The sequence below is a fragment of the Pomacea canaliculata genome, linkage group LG2 (assembly GCF_003073045.1).
Source record: "Pomacea canaliculata isolate SZHN2017 linkage group LG2, ASM307304v1, whole genome shotgun sequence".
Lineage (NCBI taxonomy): Eukaryota > Metazoa > Mollusca > Gastropoda > Architaenioglossa > Ampullariidae > Pomacea > Pomacea canaliculata.
The window spans coordinates 12,477,917-12,487,403 of NC_037591.1; positions in this window are offsets into that span (position 1 = coordinate 12,477,917).

Below are 9,487 nucleotides of genomic sequence, written 5' to 3' on the forward strand. Positions count from 1 at the left end.
GTCAAGACATGATGGCACTGCACTAAAACAGTACTAATTAAAAATGGAAAGCAGCATGGTCCACAAAGCCGGAAAAGTCAAAGTGTCAGGGAAGAAAGCTCACAGTCCTGTCAATTCAAAAACCCAAAACAAGATGGCAAAACGAAGAACAGGACACAAAAGCCGTTAGTGGATGAATCATCTGTGAGTTAATATGTAACTAAATCTTCCTTTCAAAGTTAGCATCTATACATGTGGAGGGAGGAATTTTACACGGAGATTGAGGTGCTAAACACACTATTGACAACAAGTCTGATTGGCCGGTAAGTATCAGAATCTTTTGTGACTATCTCGTCTTTTTTCCGATGCAGAAATTAAAATGTTGCAATCTTATAATTTCGGTGAAATAGTAAAAGAGTTGTGCAAAGTGCATTGGAAACCGATTAATATGATGGTAAATGTATTTTTGAGTTCGCTTCGCTAATGACTTCGTTGGCAGTTCCCTGGACTGGTGATGTTTGTCTGACTCTGATGTTGAAAAATACCATTCTTCAGCTGTTTGTATAGTTTGACCATTGTTTCTTTTCTTGAGTTATTTATAATTATTCCCCACTTCTGTAAATACTCTTTCGTAGCTAACAGCATCATTTCCATGAAAAAGATTGTTTTTAATCAAATAATTTTTACTTCAGTACAACATGCAGAATTTTTAAAAAGCCATCCACTCACACAGAAAGAATACTGTCTCTTTGTTTCCCGAGTCCGTCAATGATTTCAGACTTTTCCCAGTTTCAGTGCAAAGGGAGACTATTCTACACGTAGCTGACTTTAAAAAAAACAAGTGTTGTCTTCCCTCGTTCTTTTGACGCTACCGATCTTTGCTTTGCCATGCACTGCAAAAGGAACTGAACTATAAACCGTTTCTGAACCTAAAGGCGGTTGAAGCAGAATGGTCATTTTTATTTTAAAATAATTCAATTAACAGAGGAGAATGAGTGCTACAATAATCTATGGCACCTTATTAACAAACCCTTCATCCAATCGTGAAGACCTCTTGAAACAAGTACACAAATTATTTTTGAAAAGCTTCCCAACCCAGACGTGAAGGATAAATATGTCCGTACATTTATAAAAGCACTTTAACCAGTCAAGAGAGACACTGGAAACATGTGTAATGCTATTGCAAACCACCTTCGCAGGGGATTTGAACATCTGCTTCTATAGCTTACAAAACCATTCAGGATTTTAGATGTCAGGCAAAGTACACTTTAAAGCGACAACTCTTTAAAGGTGTAAAACAAACTCTGGTGGCTTTAGCTCTAGATAATGTGTTTTACTTTGTTATTATGAAGTTGTCAGCCCTGAAAACATTTAGGGAACCCGCCCCTTTTATAAAGATTCCGTTCTGGGACAGTTTAAAGGTGAGGTCCTCAAGACCAAACTAAATGCCAAAAAAAAAAAAAAAGTGTTGCGTTTTAAAGACCCCATTCACAGTATTAATTAACGTCTAGAAGTCAAAATTGGTTTTTGTAAAATTTAATTAAAACGCCGCGACCAGAGTACAGGGACTGACATCAGTCAGGTGAGCAAACAAGTCACCTGTACTCACCTGTAGCAGGGCTGAAAAGCACATTTGAGAAACGAGGGTAGAGAATAGCTGTCAAAGGTGTGGGGAGCACTGTGTGTTGTGCCTGAATGCAGACGACCTCAGGGTAAACTATTTCCCAAATAATGTGTGCATGTTGTATGTCACAGCAGTTGAAGCACCGATGTTGGTGTTCAAAACCCGTCACGCGCCATCGACACGATGCACCGGAGTCTTGAGTGAAGTGAGGCAGACCTGTGTAAGAACACGAAGGTTTATGAATAAATCCCGGGACTTTCTTACTGCAATGGTTGCCGTGTGTTAAAGATTTCTGTCTCCTCGCTGATCCTTTATCTTCCCCAAGTCAATCTCGTACCTGTTCTGCGGGATGCTGGAGAGTTAAATACAGTTTGCTCCTTTTTTTCTTATTCTCTCTCTCTCTCTTTTTCTCTGGTTCAGGTGAATAAGAGCGTAGGAATGTCTGAACTGGAGGAAACGAGGCTCACCTTGTGATAATGGTAGTAATGGCAAAATGTTGATAAAAGAATTGAGATATCTCTCTTTGTCACACACAAAGTTCGTAGACCATAGATGCTCGTGATTATTACACAAATGAAAATTTATTGTAGTTTTATGTCGTCCATTATGAGATTATAATCGCAGAAAAGATAAAGAAATTACAAAAATTATTGTAGTATGCTGATTTCAATGATGCAACAGCTACAATTAAAACGGTTTAAACGCATGCACAGATTGAAAAAACGTTTACTCTGTGCTCCATGTTTACTGCCCAAGGTAAACTACTGTGACAACATCACATGACATACAAAAAGCGTTTCTTACAGAATTTCGGAATCACTGTGTAGCCGTGAGTGTTGTTTATCTGCGAACTGAGATGCTTTACTTTGTCAAATAGTAGCTTAGAAATAATTTATACATTTAATTTTATGGCTTCAAAGCTATAAAAACTGTGGGTTTTTGTCACTAAAAGTGTAACTGTATTGTGGAGCAAGAAAACTGAAAATTGTCTGTGGATGTCAGTGGATTTGGGATGGAGAGCTAGACACCCCACTTTTCAGGAGCCGGCATTTTATTTCTGGTGATAGCGGTGGCCATCTCCTCTCTCTTTCTCTCTCGCTGCATTTCTTTCTTCAACTTTCCATGTAGTCAGGTATCATTCCCGAGAGCTAGGCTGACTGTGCGAAGAGAAGTTGATTTAGCCACGCGAGTATCGAACCTCTGGCCAATTAGGTCGAACGCCAGTGCTCAAACTACTCCCCATTCTGCTTCCTCGGAAAGAGGGAGAGAGAAAGAAAGAATCAAAGGAGAGATCATAACGGCAAAGGAGAGATCATAGACGTAGTTGTGCAAGAGAAACATAGGACTAGCTCGAGTGGAAAATTCGGGTCACCGGAGCGCAGTACGCCCCTCGGAGGGGTTCCTATGGCTGCTATAGTGTTTCAGCCTGCACCTCTTTCACCCTGTTTATGGACGTGTGCTGGCCTGAGCTACTTGATACTGCCTACTACATTCTTCAATCCCTCCTTCCCAAACTTCCCGCTCCGTGCTTAAGAAAACTGGTCACGCAGCTTTGCTGGAGGGAATACCCAGGAGTGGTTGGGGGTACAGTTAGTTCTGTTTATTTAACCTTGACTGGGTTCTTTTTTGTTTGGATGCAAGTGGGGTAGGGTCGACCCCACCAACAAACTCCCATTACAGGCTAATGGCTCCACTAAGCCCGTGATTTTAGCCAAATGATAGAGACTAGCTGAGACTTGACGGATAGCTCGCGGGTCTGGACACATCCACCAGAGGACTTGTGCACCAACGAGGGCGAAATGTTGACCGACATTGTCACCTGAGATTGCATGCTGGAAAACTGATTACTGATACGGGTTAGAAGGATGAAAAGTTGGTCCACTCAGAGATTGGAGGTGCGTGCGCAAGCGCGCGTGCGTGTGTGTGTGAGAGAGAGAGAAGAGCGCGTTGGGAGAAAGAAGAATAGAGCCGAGAAAGGCATTAATGCAGAAAGACGAGGGCAGGAAACAAAAAGAGAGAGAAAGAACAAATTTAAAAAATTTCATAATGTGAGACGTGAGAATCCTCGTATTTTGAAGATATGTGAGAACACTAGGGGGCAAAGAAATGCCGACCTTTTAATTTCGTTCAGCAATCAGCATTAATTACTTAGCTCACAAAGCATCATCGTATTTTGATTCTGTCCACAGATTCTATTTCACTTTCTTCTCTCAAGGCAGCATGAGTCGTCAACACCTGCCTCGGTATGCGCACCAACGTTGTTGTTTTTTTTTCCCCAGAAAATGAGTGCAGCGGGTGGTAACGACTCTTTGTGCTCTGCGTGTGCAAGTTTGAACTCCTTCCTTCTTTTTTTTTTCTCTCTCTCTCTCATACATACATATGGAAGAGGCAATATTTCATATCCGGGTACATTTTTGAGAAAAAGAAATCGGCTCCTTTATGTTGTTTGAGTTAAAATTATCTTTATTCACATCCAGTAAGTCTCTCGGGGCGGTCCGGTGTCGCAAAGGTTAGCGACTGTCACCACTTTAGTGAGGGTGGGCTGGCCTGGGTTCAGCTCTCGTCTCCAGCACGCTGTTTTTTCTCTGCATGTGACATCTGTTTACAGGCCTTAGTTGCTGGCTCGTTTAAAGCACCGATTCCCCCTTCAATTAAAGCTGATATTTTACACTAATTTTCCTTGATCGTTGTGCACTCCAATTAAGATCGGCAAGTATTCAGGATTTTTTTTTTTTACTTAAGGGTCTTTGCTTTGTTTCATAATTCTCTAATTTATTTTAATTTAGCCTTATTGATACCATGAAAGTGGTTTAGAAAGGTGTTTCTATGTGTTAAGTTTCTTAAGGTTTGTGCGTTGGCTACTGCAACTCCGTGAAACTCTACTCACAAACGTTTCTGTGTTGATTTACTCAGTGCAATCCGCTAAAAGGAATAAATCACCTCAACTACCCATGTCGGTCGCCTGAGTAGAAAGTGAACATTTAATGGAACGATGGGAAAAAATCAAGGAGAACACGCACCTAATGATGGCGAGATCGCGAAATACGAGCGTAGCCATAACAACATGACAGACAAACAGAAATACGATCTCTGGGTCAAACAATGCAATGACTCGGTTTGGTTAATTATCGACATTGTCATCCGTCACCTGTGTCTAGTAACGAACAATTGATATTTCTACATGGTTACCTGGCTAATTATAAACCTTGTCATACGCCACCTGCTTGCTAACAGCAAAATCAAATAGGTTTTGCAAATCCAAACTTGAAAGTACAGAGAAAAGTGGTCTCAGTGACCTGGACATGTTGTCACCCTCGGTGATGCAGCGTTCAACTGTTGTGAATATTTTTCTGATGCTCTGATCAATAAGAAGGAGTCAGAAAGTTATTATGGGCTGAACATTGCCTGCGTGCGATGCAGGTAATGAAATTCGAGGAAAAATGAGTCATTCATTCATGCATTCAACTCTTGACGGGTAATGAATGCTCGGGGAGTGGGGAGGGAACCGAATCGATGAAGCATCTGACGAGGTCGGCAACTTCAGGCTCGAGTGTCGGGAAGCAGCTCCTGGTCATTCTTTTCTTGTCAGCCAGTAATTATTTTTTCCTCTGTTTGCCTTGACATTGACTGGCCTCCAATGTACCTTGAAAAAGGTGTTAGAATGTCGTGGCGGGTCAAACCAAACCTACTGGCCCCGCTTCCCTGCTGCTGCCGGATGAGGATCTGATTGAGATCCGTTAACATCCGTTGGTCTCATGTTCCATGTAGAAGATTTGGAGCAGTTACTTTAGGCTCTTGGACTCGAACGCATTGGTTGTTCTGTTGATATCAATAAGTAGCTGCTAATTGTCTGGCAGTGGCAGAGCAGGATAAGAAGGGACTTGCAGCAAAATGCAAGTGGGGACCTGGCAGCAAACCCGATGGTCTTGCTGCACCCGATCCTGTGAAGCCTGACATTGCTATTGCAATCTGTGGCGTAGATTTTTCCCCAATCTTTGGAAAGTTTGTTTAAAGTACCTGACACTGAGTAGATGGTGGATGATAGTGGTGTATCAGAGGTAGAGGGGAAGCAAGCGCATGTAAGGTGGGGTAGGAGAACCTCAATCACCGCGCGTTTCATTCTTACCAACAAACCCGTCCAAGCACAGGTCGCTCAGCTCTGGACTAACCACATATCAAGAGGTTACCGGATCCAGAAAACCCTAGTCTGATGAAGTGGTGTAAAATCAAAAGATTTAGCATTAACACAGACTCCATCAGTGACCATCAGAAACTGTAAATGTGACAAGGAAGAATCACAGCAACACTGAGAGACTGAGTTGTAGGATCCTCGCTCCTCGATGACAAACAAGAGGCGAGAGCCTTGAAAGAGGAAATGAGGCTTCAGCTACTGAGCACAGTCAGCTTAGGATTGTTATGTTTAACCTCTACCTGTTTTAATTTTTTTAGACAGTAAGTGAGTAAACCCAGTAACTGAACCCAGAAAGAATTGGGGCGTCCGTAGACTAAGGCAGTAAGGATGTAAAGTCTCCATGAAGTGAGGTAATAAGAAAGTGCATTATCAAAGGAGTAATGTAATGAGTATCACATAGTATCAATTTAGTGAAATACTAACAGTTCAATGATATAAGGTAATAAGAATCTACTGTGTCAACAAAGTAATGAAATGTAATTCTTTATCCTAGGCCACAATCTCGAGTATATCTCGCTTGACCCTTGCGTGGTGAAGTCCCCTGGTGTATCAAGTCGAGTAGCTTCCTAAATATTTTTGGTTACATACCACTGATCAACCACAATGTCGGTATTTGGAGGATCATGTTCGGTTTCAGAGCAACCGGTTGTAGTTACAGTAGACAGTAATGAGATACTTCAACGACCCCCTGCAGTGACATGTTTACCAACTATCGTCTGTCCCGACATCACTTGCAATGGCGCCAAGTACACCACGAAATCGGTTTTACGACAGTCGCAACAGGTTGGCTAAGATTGTTTTGTGTCAGTGCAATACATACACCTGTCTATTATTTTCCCCAAATTACAATGTCTCAAATGTTGCTCAGAGGGTGCCAGGTATTGAGTTTCCTGGGAGTATTCATTTCAATGTTGGTTTCTGATTTCTTCTTGTTGTAAACAATGGAATTTTTTTTGCAACAGCTCAGTAATCATGCGATTTATTTCGTTTTTAAAACGTGTTTCATGTTCTTACATGGTAGGCATACCTATCCTCGGATTAGCCTCCTATATTAGTCTTTGTTAATCTTTAAGAGTATAACCGTAGATTAAAATTACTGAACTCCTACAAGTGCTTTTCTTGTTTTGTTTTTTAGGTTCTTTTGAAGCTCTAGCTGCAGGAGATAAACCGTCTGAAACAGCACAAGTAGACTCAACGTTCATAACCATGAGTTATTCCTTTTTTCTGGCCTGAGTACTGCTCACTACCGCATCGCGCATGTGTCATACCTTGCTCAGCCATAGAGCTACACGTGCACACAGAGCTGGATTATGGATTGAACAGTTGACAATCTGTATACAAGAAATGATCGTGAGCTTCATAAGAACTATACGTGACAAAAATCATGGAGCTAAAAGGGAAGCCAGGATACCAGGACTCAGAACTTGTCCTCTCCGACAGGCTGTAAGAAGATTAGGATCCCGGATATCTCACAGCCTCTTGATGTAAAATATCAATCATCTTAATTAAAGTTAAGCTGCTACTTCAAATTAAGATTAATTTGTGATGTCACACATTAACATTTTGTTAATCTGACTTAATGGGATCTTCATCTTATGATCCATCAGAGGGAGGAACTGCGTTTTAAGCACCTTAAAGGAACATGCCTGAAATTTTACAGACTCGGGTTGTTAGAAAGTCCAGTTAACTGATGTTCCAATGCATAAATGCTTCCTTTTTGTTTCTAAACTTGCTTTGCATTTAACCATTCTGTTTGTGTCTCTTCACTTCGTGTGGCTGTTGATACCTACTAACCCATTGAAAAAAAAATGTCCACCTGCTTCCTTAGTTTCTGTAAAAAGCAATAAACACACTTCTCATGTGCGTCACACATGTTGCAACACGCACTATTCTTTCGCGCGTGCGTGCGTGCACACACACACAGACACACAGAGCGAGCGTGACAAAGAGCGACTTGAGAGTTTGGGGCAAGGAGTTATTTGAGAAGCACATTTCGAAATTTCTGTCACCATCAACTCGTCCTTGCCTGCCCTTCCCCAAAACACGTTGCCTGTCGGGATCTGAGTTTAACCAATATGAGAAGTGGGAGTGCGCCCGTTGCCCCACAATAAATCCATGGCTTCCTTGTTGCCCTAACGGGAGGGCCGCCCTTGGGGTGGCCGATCTCTAGTGCCTTGACAGTCGCTGCAAAGGACACGAACTTGTATTATTTTCAGCTGAAAACTCAAACCTTTTCTTGATTTCCTAGCGGGGAGGTGCGAATTTCGGCTGACCGATCCCTCCTGCTTTTATGACTGCAAGCGTTGTAAATAAACATATAAAGTATCATTGTTACTTGAAGACTATTGTGTGTGTTTAAGAACCGGTTACTCTGTGGTGAGACAGTTTCTCATACCTCTTGAGGAGTGGTCCTTCTCTTTTTGCCTTTCTTCATTTATATATTTTTCTCTCTATTAGTTTGCCTCTCTTTTTATCTCTGTATCTCTCTGTCTTTCTTTTTATTTTTCTGTCTTTGGCTCACTTTCTCTCAATTTCTCGGTTTTTTTTTTCTCTTTTTTCTTCCTATTATTTTTTCCCATTCTGTTGAATTCAGTTCTTCAAATATACGAAGATAACAAATAGCAAGAATTAAATAAAATGGTTTGGGGGACTGGAAGAAAAGGTTATACCAAGATGTAAGAAAAGAATAACTACATTGTGCGATAACAAAACTCCCCAAAATTTTAATTGACCAATGAGTGATCCATATTTTAATGTAATTATGTGCTTCAGTGTGTACTTACACTTGAATTAATCACGTTACAAATTAAAAATGGTGTAATACCATACATTGTCAAGGCTCTGGTGTCTTTCACTCTCATCCTGTTTCCATCACAGGAAACTATACTTAAAAGAATGTATTAAAATAAATAGCTTTTAAACTGCTGGAAGTTTGTAGGAGTAAGCTTTAATCACTAGAAAAGTAAACTTGTAGTCGTGCATGTAGTTGGCTCGAAAAAATAATCTGTAGTTTAAAGACATAGTTTACATAAATGTCCTAATGGTGATGGCACTTGTCTAATTAAACAGAATAATTACAGTTGATGGTCGCGATGAATCGAGAAGTCTCAATGATAAACTCTGTGCAAATAAGGCTGCTGTAATTACATTTTGTAGTAACATTTCTTGTTGGATTATTTTCATGGCTAATAGTGGTACGAGGTCGCTCAAAACAAGCAAATAAATATTAAATAGTGTAAAGAGATAAATAATAAATGCAGATAGTTTTCAAAAGGTGATCAAAGTTTTTAATAAACTTTCTTCATATTAAGAAAACAATGATGAGAAAACCCAGATGCGTTCATACTCACGTTACATTTGACACATAACTAACATGTAACCCCAGGTAAAGTCTTTTCCCACCTTTCTGTCTCTCTTTCTCTCTCCTTATTTATATGATCTTTCTCAAGCTCTTAAGTACAGAAACACTAAGCAGCACCCTCCGCTACCTACTCCACCCCTCATACACAGCGCATGTCCATTCGCAAAAAAGAAACATACTACACACACAAACACACAAACACCACTGTGCAAATCACATTTTTTCATTAATTAATTTTTCATCTTTTTATTATTTCACATTTAGATTATGTCTAACCTTTAATCGTATGTTTCTTCGCAAGCTTTTTAAGATTTTCTTTATTCTTGGAACT